This window comes from Camelus bactrianus, chromosome 15 (assembly GCF_048773025.1).
Source record: "Camelus bactrianus isolate YW-2024 breed Bactrian camel chromosome 15, ASM4877302v1, whole genome shotgun sequence".
NCBI lineage: Eukaryota > Metazoa > Chordata > Mammalia > Artiodactyla > Camelidae > Camelus > Camelus bactrianus.
Window position 1 is genome coordinate 20,011,302 of NC_133553.1, and position 20,111 is coordinate 20,031,412.

The window sequence follows — 20,111 nt, forward strand, 5'->3', positions numbered from 1 at the left end:
AGCAAATGTCCTGTGGTGCCTCCCTTTGAGGGGAGCCCTGGCGTTGGAGGGGGTCAGTCACCCGTCAGGAGGACAACATGACTGCCAATCAGGGGCCTCTTGCTTTTACTCATTCTTTCCCTGCACAGGAGCAGGGCTCTCTGGGGGGACCGGGCTGTGGGCCTGTGGGACAGAGCACCTTCCTTGGAGGGGCACCTAGGCTGTGTGGACCCTGCCTGGCCCCTCATTCTGTGTCATCTGCCTGGGGTGTCACAGACAAGTCCTGAAAGCCCCCATTTCCCAAAGATCCTTTCATGGAACAATACTTTTTTGAGGAAGAGAGTTCCATGGCAAAATACACGGAGAAAATGAGGCTTGTTTCCTCCCTCTTGGGAACTCTTGCAGGTGAGCTTATAAAAGTCTGAGAAGTACAGAATTCTTTTAAACTTTGTGCATTAATTTCTCCCGGCAGCCGTAACAGTGTATCACAAACTGGGTGGTTTAAAACAACAGAAATTTATTCTCTCACAGTTCTGGAGGCTGGAAGTCCCAAATCAAGGTGTCAGCAGGGCCCCGGCTCCCAGTGGAACCCACCCTGGTGGGTCCTTTCCTCCTCCTCGGGCTTCTGACGCGGCCATCCTTGGCGTTCTCTGCTCTGCAGCTGCGACCCTCCAGCTGCGGCCTCGTCGTGGCTGTCATCGCTGGGTCGTCTTCTCCCTGCGAGTGCCCCTCTCCTCTTCTTGTAAGGACACCAGTCACACTGGACTAAGAACCTACCCTACTTCTTAACTAATTACATCGATGAAAAGCCTGTTTCCAAATAAGGTCACATTCTGACTTCAACATATCTTTTGGGGACACACCAGTGGAAGAAGCCCCTCTGGGGACAGCCAGCCTGGACCCCTGTCCGGCTCCAGCCCACGTCCAGTGGGGCAGGCCTGGAGAACCTTCCAACCCGTGACACTTTGTTTAGCCCAGAATTTCCCACAGAACTGTTTTATTTTTCCTCAGAACTCTTTTGAAAATGCCCCTTAAGTTTCCCAAAGAGCTGGAGGAGAGAGGAACTCACTTTGGGAGACACTGCCGGGGGTGAACAAGATGGGGCCCACCCAGGGGTGAGGGGACCTGGGCAGGGGAGCCTCCTGGGGCCTAGAGGGGAGTTCTGGGGCCCCAGGGGGAAAGGGAAGGTCCACAGGGCAGGGACGCGGGAGTCAGCTTATCCGCAAGAGAAGGTTCCAGGCTGCCCTGCTCTCCTGGGCCCCAGGACACCACGGTGGATGTGGGCTGCAGCCGGATTGGGGTCCAGGTCGCCTGTCCCCAGAGGGGCTGTTTCCACCTCACAACTGGTCAGAGGCAAGAAGGAACAGATGCACAGCATCTGGTGTGTCCCCACTCCTGTCACCTGTGCCCACGCCACCTGGCAGGCGCCGAGCAGAGACGTGGGCGGCGTGGTCACATCACTGAGCTGGTCTGTGGAAAGCACTCAAAATAGCCCACAGGTCTGTAAACAGGTTTTCTTCCTGCTCATGGATTTTCCCCTCAACTAGGCTGCCACCCATCATTCCTGCCCGACGTTTTTCTCTTTGTCATCTCTGGGGAGAAGATTAAGAAAAATTTACAATTTTTCCCTATGGTAAAAAGACGTGGATCCAAGTTCAGGGTTTGCCACCAACCTGCCATGTGACCTTTAGCAAAGTCTTTAACTTCATCTTTGCATTTATGACGTGCAAAGAGTAATAACAGTGGCGGCGCCTACCTCCCCCGCCGCGGCGAGGGACACGGGTGAGAAGCAAGAATTAATACTCACCACCACTTTCCTCAGCTCGATTCTGTGCAGGGACTATTACAGGGGCAGCGACTCTGAACGTTCCCTGTCAGGTGCCACGTACACAACGTACCATGTGAGTGTGATATATGTCTTTATTTATAGCTCTCTCTATGCAAAAATATGGTATTTAGTCACGTATTAATCAGAAGAAATTTGCATAAATGATGCTTCTTTTCTCCCTTTTAATGGTACACTTCTGCTTAAAAAGAGAGAACATTATCTGAATGTGTAATCGTGATAAAAATTTTAAGTCAAGTTTATTCTACGATGTAATTGATGTATCATAAAATTCAGGTTTACAGTTCTGTGATATTTGCCAAATGTGCACAGTTGGGTAAATATCATCATGATCCAGACAAAATTTGCTTCATTCCCCAAAGTTTCCTCTTTTCTCTCTTGTCCCTTTTGAAGTCAGTCACTCCTCCCACCCTCAGCCCCTGGCAGCCTCTGGATTTCTTAGAGTTTTGCCCTTTTCTGAACGGCTTTTAAATGAAGTCATATAGTAGCTTTTTGCGTTGGGCTTCTTTCTCTTAGCATAATGCTTTTAAGAATCATTCATGCCATTGGGTGTGTCAGTAGTTCATTCTTTTTTATTGCTGAGTCTTGGCTTGAACCTAAGACAATTTATTTATCAATTCACCCGTTAAAGAACATCTGGGTTATTTCCAGTTTGGAGTTCTTACCAATACAGCTTCTATGAACGTTCAGGTACAACTCTTTCTACCAACATGTGCTTACATTTCTCTTAGGTAAATACTTAGATGTGGATCATATGGTGGGGGTGTGTTGAACTTTTTGAGAAACTCCCAAACTGTGCATGAGAGTTTTAATTGGTCTGTATCTTTTTAAGTACTTAATATTGTCTGTCTATCTATCTATTGATTTTAGCCTTTCTTATAGAGCATGGTGGTATCTCGTGGGGTTAATTGGTATTTCAGAATGACTAATGACGTTGAACATCTTTTCACGTGCTATTTACCATCCATATGTCTTCTTCACTTAAGCGTTCAGATATTTTGCCTGATTTTAAAATGGGCTTGTTTTGGTGAATTTTGAGATTTTAGACATATTTTGGATTTTTTTATCATATCATATCATATTTTCCCCAGTTTATGGTTTGCTTTTTCATTTTTAAAGTGTCTTTCAAAGAGCTGTTTAATTTTTTTCCCTGTTTTGATTACTACTGCTTTTTGTATCTTATCTAAAAAAAAAAACCTTGCCTAATTCTCAGGTCAGAAAGGTTTTCTTTTATCTTTTCTTCTCAGAGTTTTACAGTTTGGGGTTTTACATTTAAGTCCATGATGTATTTTGTGTGGGGTTTTACATTTAAGTCCATGATGTATTTTGAGTTAAGTTTTGTATCCAGTGTGAGGGGTGGTTGAGGTTCTCTTTATTTTTTTGTGTGTATGGATATCCAATTGTCCTCGGACCATTTGTTGAAAAGACTAATCTTTCTCCACAAATTACCTTTTCACTTCAGTAAAATGTCAAAGGACCATCCATATATATTTCTCCTGGATTCTCTGTTTTGTTCTATTGATCCATATGCCTTTTCTTTCACTGATACCACATTGTCTTGACTCCTGTGGCTTTATATTTAGCCCTAAAATCCAATAGGGTGATTCCTCCTACTTTATTCTTCTTTCTCAACATTGTTAGACTATTTTACTTTATTTTATTTTATTTTGTTTTATTTTATTTTATTTTATTTTTTGCATTTCCAAACAAGTTGTTGGTTGATTTCTACAAGAACCTTCTGGGATTTGTATTAGCATCACTCAGAATCTACATAGATAGATCAATTTTAGGAGAACTGACTTATTAATAGTACTGAAGCTTCTGATCCATAAACATGGTGTATCTCCCACTTATTCAGGCCTTTCTTGATTTCACTTATCAGTGTTTTGTGGTTTTCAGCATATTGAAAACTACGTATTTTAAAAGTTTTATCACTAAGTATTTCATGCTTTTCATACTATTGTAAATACTTATATTTATGTTATATACGCATATATATTCCTATTTCCAATCGTTTGTTGCTTGTATATAGAAATACAGTCGACTTTTTGTATATTGAGGTTGTTTCCTGTGGTCTTGCTAAGCTGGTAGCTTTTGTTGGAGATTATTTAGTTTTCTATGTAGACAGTCCTGACATCTGTGAATAACGGCAGTTTACTTTCTTCCTATTTGTATGACTTTTTCCTTCCCATCCTCCTCCTCCTCCTCCTCCTCCTTCCTCATTGCACTGGCTCGGATCTCACTGAATATGAGTAGTGGCAGTGGACATCCTCACCTTGTTTTCAATCCTTGGGAGAAAGCATTCAGCCCTTTACCATTAAGTATGATGTGAACTGCAGGCTTTTCATAGATGCCCTGTATCAGTGCCCAGGTTTGCTGATTTATTTATTTATTTTCATAGACTTTATTTTTTTTAAAGACTTTATGTTTTAGAGCATTTTAGGTTTATAACTAAATTCAGAGGAAGATACAGAGAGTTCCCCCATACTCCCTGCCTCCACACATGCATAGCCTCTCCCATTATCAACATCCAGCAGAATAGTACACTTTTAAATTTTTTTGCCAAGGAAAACCTACATTGACACACTGTAATCACCCAAAGTTCATAGTTTACCTAGGATTCACTCTTGGTACACATTCTGTTGTCTGGATGAATGTGTAATGACATATATCCTTCACTATAGTATCACACAGAGTATTTTCAATTCCCTGAAAACCCTCCGTGCTCTGCCTGTTCATCTATCCCATCCCCCCACCCCCTGCAACCGCTGGTCTTTTAACTGTCTCCATTGGGTTTTTTTTTTTCCCAGAATGTCATAAATTGGAATCATACTGTATGTAGTTTTTTCAGACGAACTTTTTAAATTTACTAATATGCATTTAAGTTTCCTCCGTGTCTTTTTATGGCTTGATAGCTCTTTTTTTTTTTTAGTGCTGAATAATACTCCATTGTCTGGATGCACCACAGTTGATTTATCCATTCACCCACTGAAGGACAGCTGGGTTGTTCCCCAGTTTCGGCAGTTATGACTAGGGCTGCTGTAAACGTCCATGTGCAGGTTTATATGTTTGTTTTCAACCCCTTTGGGTAAGTACCAAGGAGCACAATTGTTGGACCATGGGGCAGGAGTATGTTTAGTTTGTAAGAAACCACCAAACAGTCTTTCAAAGCGTCTGTACCACTTTGCATTCCCAGCAACAATGAATAAGAATTCCGGCTACACCACATCCTTGCCAGCACTTGGTGTTACCGGTGCTTTGGATTTTGGCCGTTCTGATAGGTATGAAGTGGCGTCTCACTGCGGTTCTGATTTGCAATTCATTAATGATGTGTAATGTTGAGAATCTTCTCACATGCTTTGCTGTCTTTGTATCTTCCTTGGTGAGGTGTCTGCCCACAGGATTCCACAGACCCCAGCATTGCTTGGGAGATGCCCTTGAGAGGTCGCTGGTGCCCAGCAGCCTCGATGGGAGGGTCATAAACCAGAAGAGGCTTGCGGGTGGGGCGATGAGGAGGAGGTGGCGATGTCGCATGTGGCCTGCCTACAGGAGGAGCCCGTGGATGCCAGGCCATGATGCGTGAGGACCTGGCAGCATGGCTGGAGAATGGGGAGGACAAGTGCCCGCCTTGTCCCCCTGGACTTGAGCTGCCTCTGCACACAGATGTCCTTCTAGGGAGGAGGCGGGGAAGGCAGAGCCCGAATTTGAGCACACATGCCAAAGAATCAAAGTTTGAAATGGAAGTGACTGAGTGGAGTTAACATTGAATTCCCACTGCCTTCCCATCATCAACAGGAGAGCAGATCAAGGTGTTGACAGGGCCATGCTGTCTCTGAAGGTGGTGGCGATGGATGTGTTGCACGCCTCTCTCCCAGCTTCTGGTAGCCTTGGGTATTCTTTGGCTTGTAGAGACATCACTCCCACCTCCATCCTCATAGCGGTCTCCCTGTGTCTCTTCACGCTGTCCTCCTTCTGTGTGCATCTGTCTCTGTCCAAATTTCCCCTTTTGAAAAGGACACTGGTCATTTTGGATTAGGGCCCACCCTAATGACCTCATTTTAACTTGGTTACATCTGCAAAGACCTATTTCTAAATAAGGTTACATTCTAAGGTCCTGGGAGTTAGAACTTTAGGGCATCTTATTTGGAAGACACAACTGCATCCATAGAACATCTTACAGAGTTAGGGCTCCCAGGACTCTCTTTGGGAAATCCTGCCCTAAACATTAAACTGCAGGATTCTAACCACATTTTCGCCACAAAACATGTTGCCATCAAAAGAGGTGGCTGGGGACAGTACAGGGAGCACTGGCCTTGGGGAGGTGTGGCAAACCCGGGCCCAAATCCTGGCTTTACCAGGGAGTGGCTATGTGACCTCAGCAAGTCATGTCACGTTTTGGGACTTATTTTTATTACCTGTAAAACTAGAGTAACTATCATCTGCCTTAGGTCAGCTTGGACTGCCAAAACAAAATACCGTAGACTGGGTGGCTTAACACAACAGGAATTTGTTTTCTCACAGATGGAGGCTGGAAGTCCAAAGTGAAGGTGCTGCTGGTTTGGTTCCTGCTGAGAGCTCCCTTCCTGGCTTGCAGACAGTCTCCTCGTGTGTCATCACGTGGCAGAGAGTGTGAGCCCCCTGGTGCCTCCTCTTATAAGGACACTAACCTTGTTGGATCAGGGCCCCACCCTTATGACTTCATTTAATCTTAGTTACTTCCTCAAAAGCCCCATCTCCAAATACAGCCACACTGGGAGTCGGGGCTTCAAAACATAATTTTGGGGGGGATACAAACATTCAGTCCACAACACCCTCTCCTCCAGTATTGTTAGGAGGATTAAGTTAGATACCATGTATAATTGTTAGCGTGAGGCCTTGAGGATACTAAATGCCCACAAAAGACCCCTACCTTCCCTGAGTGTCTACATGGTAGAAGTTTATTGCTCTCTCGTGTGTTTGGATCTTTATTGCAGGTGAACCTATATCCTGAAAAACACATGAGGATTGCTGAGAAGGGAACGCTGCAACACAGCCACCAGAAGATGCAGAGCTGCTGCTGACTTGGGAGAAGCTGGAAGGACCTTATTTAATGGAACCCATACTGATGTCCACCATGCATCTGGGTGCCGGGTATAGAGGCTGAGAAGCCAAAAGGAGCACGGAAGTGGAATGGTTTGGGCGGGAGCAGGCCAGCAGCTTCCTTTGCGGAGTAGAAGAGTGACACGCACAGGTAAAGGGAAGGGGTCTCTCCCGCCCCCATCAGGACCTGTTCTATCCCCGTCTCCACATTCCATCCTGTAGGCTGACGGGACGGAGGTTGGGAACTAACATTTATTGAACACCCACCGTGTGCTCAGAGATGTCACACCCAGGATTGTTTTCAGTTTCATTTACTTGACTTGGAAACTTCCCACTGAGGAATCTGAGGCTCAGGAAGACAAAGCTAGTAAGTGGCAGAGCTGGGCTTCGAACCTGGGTCTGTCTGACTTCATCGAGCTTTGGTGCCAGTGGTCCAGCCAAAAGTTTTCAAGAGACTGCTCTTTGGGTGTCACACTAGCATGTCCTTATGTGTGTATGTGTGAGGTCCGTGAAGGCAGGAGCCTCATCAGATTCATTTCTAGCTCCTCCTGAACAGCATCCAGCATAGCAGTGAGAGCGAGGTGAGAGGGGCTTGAGAAACTGTAATAGGGAAGCACAAATCTGATTCCACATTGGGTGTTTCTTTTACTTTAACATTTGTATTCTATTGCTTTCCCTACAAGATAATCACTAAAGGGATGTTGCCTATAAGCTTAAATTATACATAATGTCCCATCTCTGAGAAACCTGCCTTCTAGGTAATGAGCCTTAAGCTGAAATAACTTTGTTTAGCTCACCGGCAACATCCTGACCAGGCCCACCTGTGAATGACTGCAAGAAGGAAGAAATTAACACCTCCCCTCTGGAGGCTGACCGGAACAGGAAATGTTTGACTTTACTCCCTCTCCTTTTAGTATAAAAGAAGCCTGAATTCTAACTCAGGCAATATGGCTCTTTGGGACGCTAGTCCACCATCTTCTCAGTCTGCTGGCTTTCTGAATACAGTCGCTATTCGTTGCCCCAACAACTCGTCCCTTGATTTATGAGCCTGTTGTGTGATGAGCAGTATGAGCTTGGACTCGGTAGCAAAATGTTTGTTGGAGCCATGATGGATAGGCGATGGATGGATACAGTGTTCAGCATCCTCGCTGTGAGAGCCCAGGAGTCCCCAGGCACAGGCTGGGACAGCACTCCAAGTGCTCACTCCTCTCTCCTCTTTATGTGTGCAAGGTAAGTAAGGAGAAAGGGTGGCTTTCTTGGTATTCCTTGAGTCCCTGATCAGAGCCAACCCCGTCCCAGCTTCTCAGCCTTGAGTCCGCTCTCACCAGTATCTGGCCCCACTGGCTTTTCTCATGCCTGCTGCAGCAGGAAAGGGTTCAGCACTTCTGGTCTGAAAAGTCACAGAAACCTCTTCAGAAACCGACACGGATGTGTAAAAGGGAGGTGCACTTCTTAGCCTTCATCCTCCTTACAGAGATTTGAGTGTTTCGCTGCATTCATTTAAAAGTCAATTTACCCCAGGAGGTGGGGAATAGTGTGCTCTAGAGCTCAAATGGTGTGATTTTTGCAAAAGTCAGACACTGGGTAAATCAACACGGCTCCCATTTGAAAACCATCAAAATCAAGGTCTATTTGTTTAAGCTGCTTCTTTGGCACAGACAGTCTGCCAAGACTACAGATGAAACGGTTGTTCCTGCTGATGGCTTTGAGAGACCAGTCTTCCTTCTCTCTGCTGAGAATCCCAGTAGCTTAACCCCTCCATCCTCTTCTGCTCTGCCATCTTTGCCCCGAGCATTTCTTGGAGCTGTCGTGAGCACCCAATGGGCTAGGGGGTGATAGCTTTAATAAAGATTGAGCTACCTCTGTCTGAAGGATTCTCTCTTCCATGAACTCTTGCTTTGCACATAAGTTTTTCACATATTTACACACATCTTTCCTGCTTGAGGGCAGGGGTCATTTCCTATGAGGCCTCCGTCTCACACATACTGTTAAATATATCTCTGTGTGCATGTACGTGTGTGCATGCACGGATAGATAAACGTGCGCTATGACTGGGGTTGGAAGAGTTAAAAGCCAGCTCCACGGAGCCAGTTGGCAGATAACTTTTCAGCCCAGCTGCTGGGGAGGTGGAGGGGGTGGCTGATAACCAGACCAAGTCAGCAATTATCATTTAAAGGACTTTATGTATTGGGGAAAGCTTTTAGGGAAATAGCCCAGATGTCTTTTTCTTCTAAACCCCACTCAAGATTCTCGCCATGGCTGCCCAGAGAAATAGAGGTGCCCATTCGCTTGGGAGATTAGTTGTTCCTTGAGACATTTTTTCAAGGGCAGAAAAAGACAGGGCCAGTGGGGACAAGAAAAATCAGCCAACGGAAGACAAGTGAGGACAAAGATGCTAAGAACCCTTTTTCCATCATTTTTCAGCGTGGAACCTTGGGATGTTGCCTGTGGATCTTCCTGAGATGAAAAAGTAGATTCGCAGTTAACACAGAAAACAGAAGGAAGAAAGAGGAAAATGACGTGGTATATCCTAGTTACCACGGAGGAGAGATTAGCTGTGAACAGGGGGGAAGCCGATTTTGTATCCTGCATTTATGGCTCGGGAAGCTCTGTTCATTCTGCCGTGAGGTTCAGCGTTTCTACCTCTTTGGTTGTCTTTGTGATACGCGCTCGGTGAAAAGAACCTCAGGTATTGCTCGTGACGTGGATTCCACTGATGTTCTCAGGACTGAGGTCTTTTGAGGCTGTGCCACCCACTCCTGGTGTAGAGGCTGCACCCTCATAATTTGGATTTCCCAGAATTAGGCTCATTTACATATTCATGCCCAACCATATGCCCCAGTTCTTTATTCAAGGCATATGGCTGCCTTAGGATGGCACCCCAGGTTCTTACCCCAGGCACTGCCCTCTTCTCTGACCGCACCAGCCTCTGTCTGTACCTCTAAGCCCTTGCATTTCTGGATGAAAAGTGATCCCTTCCCCCAGCTGCTTGTTAATTGCTCACTCCTCCTTTCAGACTCCATGTCACCCTTCTGAACTTGTTTCTTATCTGCAAAACTAGACTGAGTATCATCTGTCTTAGTCTGGGCTGCCCTAACAAAATACTTGGGGGCTTAAACAATAGAAATTTATATTTTCACAGGTCTGGAGGCTAGAAAGTCCAAGATCAATGTTCTGGATGATTGGGTTTCTGGTGAGGGCCCTTTTCCTGGCTTGCAGACGGCCATTTCTCTTTCTGTATTCACCTAGCTTTTTTTCTGTGCTCACTCAAGGAGACAGAGGAGGAGGAGGGAGAGACAGAGAGAGACAAGGAGAGAGAGAATGAATAGTGCTTCTCTTGGGTGTCTCTTTTCATAAGGATGCTAATCCTATTGGATCATGGAACCACTTTTTTTTTTTGTTGAAGTATAGTCAGTTACAATGCATCAATTTCTGGGATACAGCATAATGTCCCAATCATATATATATATATATTCGTTTTCATATTTTCATTAAAGGTTATTACAAGATATTGAATATAGTTCCCTGTGCTATACAGAAGAAATTTGGTTTTTATCTATTTTTATATCTAGTAGTTAATATTTGCAAATCTCAAACTCCCAAATGTATCCCTTCCCACCCCCTTTCCCCTGGTAACCATAAGATTGTTTACTGTGTCTGCCAGTCTGTTTCTGTTTTGTAGATGATTTCATTAGTGTCTTCTTTTTTCTTTTTTTAGAGTCCACATATGAGTGATATCATATGGTATTTTTCTTTCTCTTTCTGGCTTTACTTAGAATGATGATCTCCAGGTCCATCCATGTTGCTGCAAATGGCATTATTGTATTCTTTTTTATGGCTGAGTAGTATTCCATTGTATAATTATACCACTTCTTTATCCAGTCCTCTGCTGATGGACATTTTGGTTGCGTCCATGTCTTAACTATTGTAAATAGTGCTGCTATGAACATTGGGATGCATGTATCTTTTCGAATTAGAGTTCCCTCAGCTATATGCCCAGCAGTGGGATTGCTGGATCATATGGCAAGTCTATTTTTAGTTTCTTGAGGAATCCCCATAATGTTTTCCATAATGGCTGCACCAAAGTACATTCCCTTCGGCAGTGTAGGAGGGCTCCCTTTCTCCACAGCCTCTCCAGCATTTATCGTTTGTGGACTTTGGAATGATGGCCATTCTGACTGGTGTGAAGTGATGCCTCATTGTAGTTTTGATTTGCATTTCTCTGATAATTAGTGATTCTGAGCATTTTTTCCTGTTGGCCATTTGTGTACCTTCGTTGGAGAATTGCTTGTTTAGGTCTTCTGCCCATTTTTGGATTGGTTTTGTTGTTGTTGTTGTTGTGTTGTTATTGAGTTGTATGAGTTGTTTATATATTCTGGAAATTAAACCTTGGTCAGTCACATCATTTGCAAATATTTTCAGGGACCCCCTCTTAAGGTCTCATTTAAACTTAATTACTTCCTTACAGGCCCCATCTCCAAATACAGCCATACTGGAGGTTAGGACTTGGACATACAATTTGGGGGAGCAGGTGTGGTCCATAACACTGGGATTTATCGTTGGTGTTTCAGAGCCCAGGAGCACCCCAGACTAGAGGTTAGGAAGTAGAGGCCCTATGTGATAGATGAGAAACCGAGTCCCATGGGTAAGTGACACAGCCAGCAAGAGGCACAGCCGATGTGTCCACCTCATCCTTACTCTCAAGGAGCAATACTTGGGGTAGAGACAGCTGACTTGTGGGGACATCAGGAAAGTTCTTGTCTGGCTGAGAAGGGTTCACCTGAGTCTGGGTGGAGAAAGTCAAGGCAGTTGTCAAAAGTCACCCGAGTACAAGTGGGCAATTCCTCAGATGTATTTTGGAATCAGATTTTTTCAAAATTAAAAAAAAAAAAGGTCATAGAGCCTGTATTCTGTCCACTGAACAACATGGCCAGGAGGTCTAAAGGTCAGGGCAGCACCCTGTAGTCAAACACATGAGTATTTCCAGGGAGAAATCTAAGTGGGATGGATAAAGACAGCATGTGAAGTCAGCATTGAGAATGCCACAAACCTGGGAAAAGACGTTCAGAATGGCCAGTTGAGGATTGTGCAGGGTGACCATTCGGCAGACCTGACTCCGGAAAGAGAAGGAAAAATGGCACATGGAGAGGAGGAAAGCTGGCGAGTCTGGGGGCTCCCTCCTGAAGCCTATCCTTCCAGGGACACGAGGGGAGCAGATCTGCCTATCTGCCAAGGGTGGGAGCCCCAGGGATGGGGAGCCCCAGCGATGGCTCCCACGTGGCCAGCAAGTGTCTCCAGCAATTTCCCATGCACTGCCTGCTGAGCTGCAAATTGCCACCGCCTCCCATGCTGAAGGGTGCAGATGTTTCTCTTTGATCAAGAGTGTAATTAACACCTGTCAAAGCAGTGGGCTGGGATGGGAGGGGGTCTCCGCTTGCATCACAAACACTGTTTCTCAAGAAGCAGTTTGGTGTCTAGGAAGAACATTTCCAACTTGGAGGGATTAAAAAGCCATCTTAGAAAATGAAGAGGCAGGTGGTGTTTATCTGGACTAATGCCTGTGAGTTTACATGTTTGATTTCAGCAAGGGTGTTGACAGATGCCTGATGAGCTTTGGAGACCGGTTCAATAATGGATGCATAGCCACGCATGTTAACGCCAAATCTGGGAAGGACATTTTACTTTGATCCTCTTGAGTCAAGAGAATCTTCTGTGGGTAAAAGGGGCTATTTGTTACTTTTATCTCCCTAGCTATTTCGTACAAAGCAAAACAAGGGAATGATTTCCTTAGAGGCTCTGTTTATGATAAATTATTTTTAGGGAGCTCTGCAATCAATTAAATATCCAGCAGCAAATGAATTGCTGAGAAGGTTGTGGTCTTATGGGACATAGTTGTACATGTCACTGGGGTTTTGTTTCAATTTTGAAAGATGCCAAAGTTGATCATACACAGATAGACTGACAAGGCCATAATGGTAACAAAAACAAAACGGGTCTTGAGAATTTTCACATTCACGATCTTCAAGGTATCTGACAACATCCTTATGATATAGTTTCTATTCTGTTATGTCCAGTTTATAGACTTACATGCCAACTCAGAGTTGTTGGATGACTTGGACAGAAGAAGGAGAGAAGCCGGTGTTAGAAGCCTTTCCTAGAAGAGTCCCCCATCCTGGCATTGGGAGGTGAGGGTGGAAATGGTGACACGAGCCTTATAAGGACACCAGTTATATTGGATTAGGATCCGGCATGACTCATAATTCACCTTAAATTGATTACATCTGCAAAGACCCTCTTTCAAAATAAGGTCACAAATATTTGGTCTTCAACCTGGCATGGTGTTCCTAAAACCCTTGGAATGTCTAAGTATTGAGGGCTTGAAAAGGTGGCTTTTGTTATGTCAGCGAAGTGACTCCTGGGATATACCTAAGGAAGGGGGGTGGTTGCTAGGAGAACCACCCTGTGATTAGAGGACTGGAACTTTCAGTCCCACCTCAAGACCTCTGGAGGGGAGAAAGGGGCTGGAGATTGAGTTCCATCACCAGTGGCCAATGATCTAATCAACTGTGCCTTTGTAATGAAGCCTTCATAAAATCCCAAGGGAGAAAGTCAGGGAGCTTCCAGGTTGACATGCTGGGATAGTGGTGCACCCGGAGAGGGCACGGAGGCTCTGCGCCCTTTCCCACATATCTGGCTGGCCCTGTGCCTCTCTTCTATCTGGCTGTTCCTGAGTTATATCCACGGTTACGGCACCCGAGGGGAGGTGGGGAGAAAGCTAGAGATGTGAACGCAGTGAGCGATGCTGTGTTGGTGCACTGACGAAGATGAGTGAACAAAATCTGGATGTAAGCATCTCCCCAATTCCTAACCTCTTCCTGCTACTTCCTCTGTCTGACTGTTAGCATGTTTTTATAGACAGGGACGTTGGGACATTATAAACTACTTATATATTGGCACTGGGAAACAAACCAGTTTGATTCTGATTTCTTAGGTCCCATTTCAATCCCAATGTTGTGAAAAATAGGTGAAATGATAGCAATTCTTTACATCCCAGTTCACCATGTACTTTCTTTATTGCTGAGCATAACCGTCTGCTGGAGGTCTAGGGAGCACTGTCTCTACTTTGTAGAAGAGGCAACTGAGACTCAAAGAGGCAAAGTGACATGTCCAAGGTCACACAGCTAGAATATGGCAGAGGTAGAATTCAAAGCTTAGTTTTCTGACCAGAGAGCCAAACTCTTGCCTAGATAAGTGTTGCCTTCATGGCCCCAGGTATGGAATGACTTCACTCTCAGAAGTTAAAAAAAGGCCTCTTTTCTTCCCAAGAGTTTTCATATGGTACCACTCCCTGCTCCCTGCATGTCATGAGCTCCCCACCACTAGAGGCATCCAAGCAAAGACTGATGCTTGCTTGGAGGGATACAGTTGATAGAAGGTTGACCTAAACAATTTGTTTCTTCCCAGTTCTGGGTTTCGGGGGCCCCATGCTCCCTGGAAACCTGGCACCACCCAGGGTCCACGTATATACACGTAAAGTCCTGTTTGATTGTCATAACCACACGAAGAAGAAATTTCTATTCCCCAAAGGGCTTTGTTGTGCAACCTGTGGTGGGACTAAGGCAGGGGAAGCTCCCGAGAACACGTAAGCCATATACATTTCATGACTGGATACTGATTTAGAGTAAGGCACTGAGCTCATGATATCATAATTATTTGGTTCTCTTGTACTAAAACATCCCACAAATGACAGTAATTACCAAGTCCTTCCTGACATGACGTTTTCTTCAAAAACCTGAGAAGATGTTCCTGAATTTTCTCTGCTTACCCCCATCCCCCTTCCCTCTCTTCATCCCTCTTCCCACTCTGCTCTCAGTTCACATTCAGCACCCCCACCTTCTACTTCCCACGCCATGCCCTTTTTCTCCTCATTTGACCCCATAATGCCCCCTTTGCTTCCCATTCTCTGACCAGGAGTAGATACGGAGCTGGGGGCACCCAGAGATAAGCCTTGGTCAAATATGTCCCAGGGCGGGGCTCTGAGCAGCTTAACCATGTGTAGGTGTCAGGCCCTCAGCTGAATTCCATGGCAGTAAGGAGGCACTGGCTGCTTCCACGCCTGAGATTCCCTTTCCCCTCTGCTGGGCTGCGAATCAGATTTCCTCCATGGCAACTAAGTTCAGTGAAAAACACTGAACTGGCCACAAATGATAAATGTGGAGACGGTGTGGAGAAAGGGGAACCCTCCTACACTGTTGGTGGGAATGCAATTTGGTGCAGCCACTATGGAAAACAGAATCCTTAAAATACAAAAATAGAGTTACCATTTGATCCAGCAATTCCATGCCTGGGTATATAGCCAGAAAAGATAAAAACTCCATTTGAAAAGATACATGCACCCCAATGTTCATAGAAGCACTATTTAAAATAGCCAAGATATGGATGCAACCTAAACGTCCATAGACAGATAACTGGATAAAGAAATTGTGGTGTATATATACAATGGAATACTACTCAGTCATAAAAAAAGAATGAAATAATGCCATTTGCAGCAACATGAATGGACCTAAAGATTATCACACTAAGTGAAGTAAGCCAGAAAGAGAAAGAAAAATACCACATGATATTACTCATATGTAGAATCTAAAAAAAGATACAAATGAACTTATTTACAAAACAGAAAGAGACTCACAGACATAGAAAACAAACTTATGGTTACCAAAGGGGAAAGGGACAAGGGGAGGAATAAATTAGGAGTTTGAGATTACTATATATAAAATAGATAAACAACAAGGTCCTACTGTAGAGCACAGGGACTATATTCAATATCTTGTAATAACCTATAATGAAAAAGAATATATACATATATATGTATAACTGAATCACTATGCTGTACACCAGAAACTAACACAGCATTGTAAATCAACTCTACTTCAGTTAAACAAACAAACAAAAAACCCCACTGGACTTGGACATACACACCCAGATAGATTTGTTTTAAAATCATTAGCTATTTACTTTTTAAAAATGAATAAGCTTAAGGTTTTTAAAGCACTTTTAGGTTTGTAACAAAATTGAGGGGAAAATACAGAGAGGTCCCATGTACCCTCTGAGCCTACACAGGCACAGACTCCCATCCTTCAACATCCTCACCAGAGGGTACCTTTGTTACTGTCAATGAGCCTACACTGATACATCATTATCACCCAAAGTCCGAAGTTTACATTAGGGTTCCCTCTTGGTGGTGTACACTCTATGAGTTTGGACAAGTGTATAATGATATGTACCCACCATTCTAGTGTCATATGGAAGACATTTACTGCCCTATAAAACCTCTGTGCTCTGCTCATTGATTCCTTACCCCTCCAACCCCTGGCAACCACTGATCTTTCTACTACCTCCATAGTTTTGTCTTTTTCCAGAATGACATATGGTTGTAATCATAAAGGATGCAGTCTTTTCAAATTGGCTTCTTTCACTTAGGGATATGCATTTAAGTTTCCTCCATTTCCTTCCATAGCTTGATAGTTCATTTCTTTTCAGCGCTGAATAATATTACATTGTCTGGATGTACCATATCTGCTCACCTATCGAAGGACATCATGGTTGTGTCCAAGTTTTGGCAATCACAAATAAAGCTGCTATAAACATCTGTATGCAGGTTTTCATGTGGACATAAGTTTTCAACTCATTTGGGTAAATACCAAGGAGCATACTGCTGAATCATATGGTAAGAGTGTTTCATTTTGTAAAAAAATGACAATCTATCTTCCAAAGTGACTGTACCATTTGCACCCTCACCAGCAATGAACACTGCTCCACATCCTTGCCAGCATTTTGTGTTGTTGGTGTTTTGGATCTTGGTCATTCTTATAGGTGTGTAGTGGTATTTCACTGGGGTTTTAATTCACAAGTCTCTCATGACCTAGGATGTGGAATATCTTTTCATATGTTTACTTGCCATTTGCATTTCTTCTTTAGTGAGGTGTCTATTCATGCCACTTGCTGGGATTTTGATTGGGATTGCATTGAGTTTACAGATCAATTTAGGAAGAATTGACATCTTGACAAAATGGGTCTTCTTGTCCATGAACATGGATTACCTTTCCAATTATTTAGTTCTTGGATTTTTTTTCATCAGAGATTTGTAGTTGTCCTCATACAGAGCTTGTACAAATTTTTTTTGCAGATTTAATACCTAAGTATTTCATTTTGGGGAGCCTTCAAAAGTTCTTTAGTTGCAAGGAAATAAATTCTGCCACATGAGCAGGGAAGAGGGTCCTGAGCCTCAGATGAGATCCCAGCCCTAGCCAACATATTTTACTGCAAAGCCTTGTGAGGTCTTGAGCGGAGGACCCAGCTAAGCCTTGGCCAGACTCCTGACTCACAGAAACTGCGCGATAACAAATGTTTGCTGTTTCAAGCTGCTGAATTTGTGGTAGTTCATTACACAGTAGCAGAACAAATACACTACGGACAGCACTGACTTTGGGGGAATAGGGATGTTGGGTGTGCAAATATGGGGCTTTCACATATTTTGAATTTTTACTACAAATATATATTAATTTTGCAGTTAAGGAAAAGGAAGATGCTAAAGGACTGGTTTTTCAAAGAGTGTTCTTCTCTTTTTATAAGCAGTCACAAAAGCAAACAGCATCCCACCCCTCCCATAGTGACTGTTCCACTCCGCACAGCAGGGCCTGAAGCATAAGAGGCCCCCTTTGCGTTCTAACTGCATTTTCCTTTTCTAAGAAAAATCAAAGCAACTTCATCTCAGGCCCAGAGTGGGGTCCTAGCCCCAGCCTCCAGGGCAGATGAGTGCATCCAAAGTCTCTGCCTTCTTTCTACACATCTGGGATGTGAGGCGGCTCTGGCACATACGCAGCTTCCCACCCATGACCCGAGCTGGATAAATCAGCTGAACAGAGCAGGGAGTGGAGGTGTATGGACATAAAGGGACAGGCCCACAGTGGGACCAGACCCAGGAAGTCAAACTCCTGTTCCCTCCTCCTCCCGTTTCCCCTCCTTTTTTCTCTCTCCTTCCCTCCTCCTTCCTCCCTTTGCCTTCACATTTTCAGCATCTTATAGTTTGTGAAGTCTATTCACACCCCCTGTTTTATTTGTCCCTTATGAGATCTTGTACTCAGGAAGGAAAGGTCACTATGTCCATTCTGCAGATAGAAAAACTGAGGCATTGAAAAGAAAAAAGAAACTCTGTTGCTGCAGCAAAAAAAAAAAAAAAAAAAAGTTTCCTGATGAATCTGTTTTAAATCATTCTCTTCTCTGCCCCATTCTCCATCCAACACAGCCTCCTGCACTTGACCTCCAGACAGTTTATTGAGACAGGAGGAGGTGAGCTGAGGCTTCTGGTCAATCAACTCTTCGGGGCCCTGGGGGCAGCTCGTTGTCTGATAGGGGCAAAGCAATAATGAAATGTGAATTTCCAGTGAAGTACGGAACTGAATCTTGATGAAAGGAATTATTAAACACAAAGAAATTTTAACTGCCCAGACCTGATTATTCCATAAAAAGGGAATAGATTGCAGCTTGCTTTTTTTGTTGTCTAGACAAATCGCTTAGATACACATGTGCTAGTTTTAATTAGCGCCATGGAATTTAAGCATTCTTGTAGCCCCAAATGTTATTGTTCAGCAAATAAAAATACATATTTAATAAAGAAAAATACAGCTCAATCACTTCTTACAATGCCTAAATAGACTGTGTTTTTTTCTTCTTTCCTTATTTAAATGAAAAACTCACATGAGTCAAATTGCTGCTTCTGGTGTCTAATAGGTATGAGGTTCCCCCATCCCCCTATGACATAATGAAATGTGTAATTCTAATAAAAATCCTATGCAGGACAGACTACAGCACAGCAAGAAACTTTCCACATTTAGCTGAAAGTCCAGAGTTTTCCCCCCTGGTTTAATCCTTCAGGAAATTCTCAGTGGATCTAGGCTCCTGGCTCAAATTTCTATGCATCAATGACCTTCAGTGAGAAGGCGCAAATAGATTTTTTTTTTTTTACCTATGGTATCCCAGTCTAAGCCTTCACAAAATTCAGACAGGGTCTAGGGGTCGGATGATGAAAGGCTGTGTCCAGAGCCTTGGAGGAGGGGGAGGTCTAGGGAAGACTTGGCAGGTGTGAGGGAGGAAGGAAGATGTCTTAGTTTGCTCAGGCTGCCATAAGGAAATAATCCTGGCAGCTGGAAGTCCAAGATCCAAGTCCTATTAGGGTTTCTGGTGACTCCTCTCTTCCCGGCTTGTAGAAGGCTACCTTCTTGCTATGTCTTCACAGGGCCTTTCCTTGGTGAGTATGTGCAGAGAGAGGCAAAGATCTCTTGTGTCTCTTCTTAGAAGGACACTAATTTTATTAGATTAGATCCTCAATTCATTTAACCTCAGTTATCTTCTTAAAAATCCCTATCTCCAAATACATTGGGGGTTATGGCTTCAACACATGACTTTTGGGGGGACACAGTTCAGTCCATAGCAGAGGAGATGATATGGGCCTGGGAAGAGCACTGGATCAAGAGGAATCCACAGACCTGAACTCTAAGTGTTGTCCAGATGAGCGGAGGCGGCCGGGGAGGATGAGTGAGGTTTAGAGGGTAAGAGGGGGAGGGCGCCTGGGGCTCAGGCATGTCAGTAGCCAAGGCTCTGAGGCTTTTGAGGGTTTGAGAAGGAGTCTAGGAGTCTGGGGCATGGGGCATGCAGGTTTGGAGGGTCAAGTGACTGCCAGCCAGCTCCCCTCTCTCGGTGATGCTTGGCTGTTCCTCCCAGAGAGGGATTTTGTGTTGCCTGTCTCTCATCTTTCCTCCTCCTCTGCCTTCTGGCTTCAGACTGGTCTCAGGCCTCCAGCAGGAGTCTTCCTGCCTGCCTTTTGCCTTTTTTTTTTTTTTTTTTCCTTTGGTTACCGGCCCTCCAAGTTCAAATGCCTCTCTCACCTGGACCTGTGATACACAGCTGTCTCTCTCTCAACGTTGCTGTTGTCAGCAAGCTCCTGCTCTGCTCTGGGCTGTTTGAGGACAATTTCTCTGCTGTATTTTGCATCTGCCTCCTCTCCTTTCCCACCTTTATCAGGACCAGTCTTCTTCCCTGTAAGGGTCTGGGATTTGCCAAATGGACATGCTGGAGCTGGAGTCAACCTCTGGCTACTGTGAAGAGATTAAAGCCATACTTATTTTTAGCATGTCTGATGTATTCTGAT

General features: G+C 44.3%; 1 long non-coding RNA gene across 2 annotated transcripts in view; it reads left to right on the forward strand.

Moving 5' to 3' along the window:
- The window catches only part of LOC123619465 (uncharacterized), a 50,043-nt gene extending 31,446 nt beyond the window's left edge, over nucleotides 1–18,597 (forward strand). Inside the window, exons 2-4 of one of the 2 annotated variants that reach the window (XR_006728073.2) lie at nucleotides 6,347–6,454; nucleotides 6,799–7,055; nucleotides 9,329–18,597. This is a non-coding gene — a long non-coding RNA (uncharacterized LOC123619465). Of the gene's footprint in view, nucleotides 1–6,346; nucleotides 6,455–6,798 lie in introns of both variants that reach the window. The other variant, XR_006728072.2, reaches the window with a different exon arrangement.
- The last annotated feature ends 1,514 nt before the right edge of the window (nucleotides 18,598–20,111 follow it).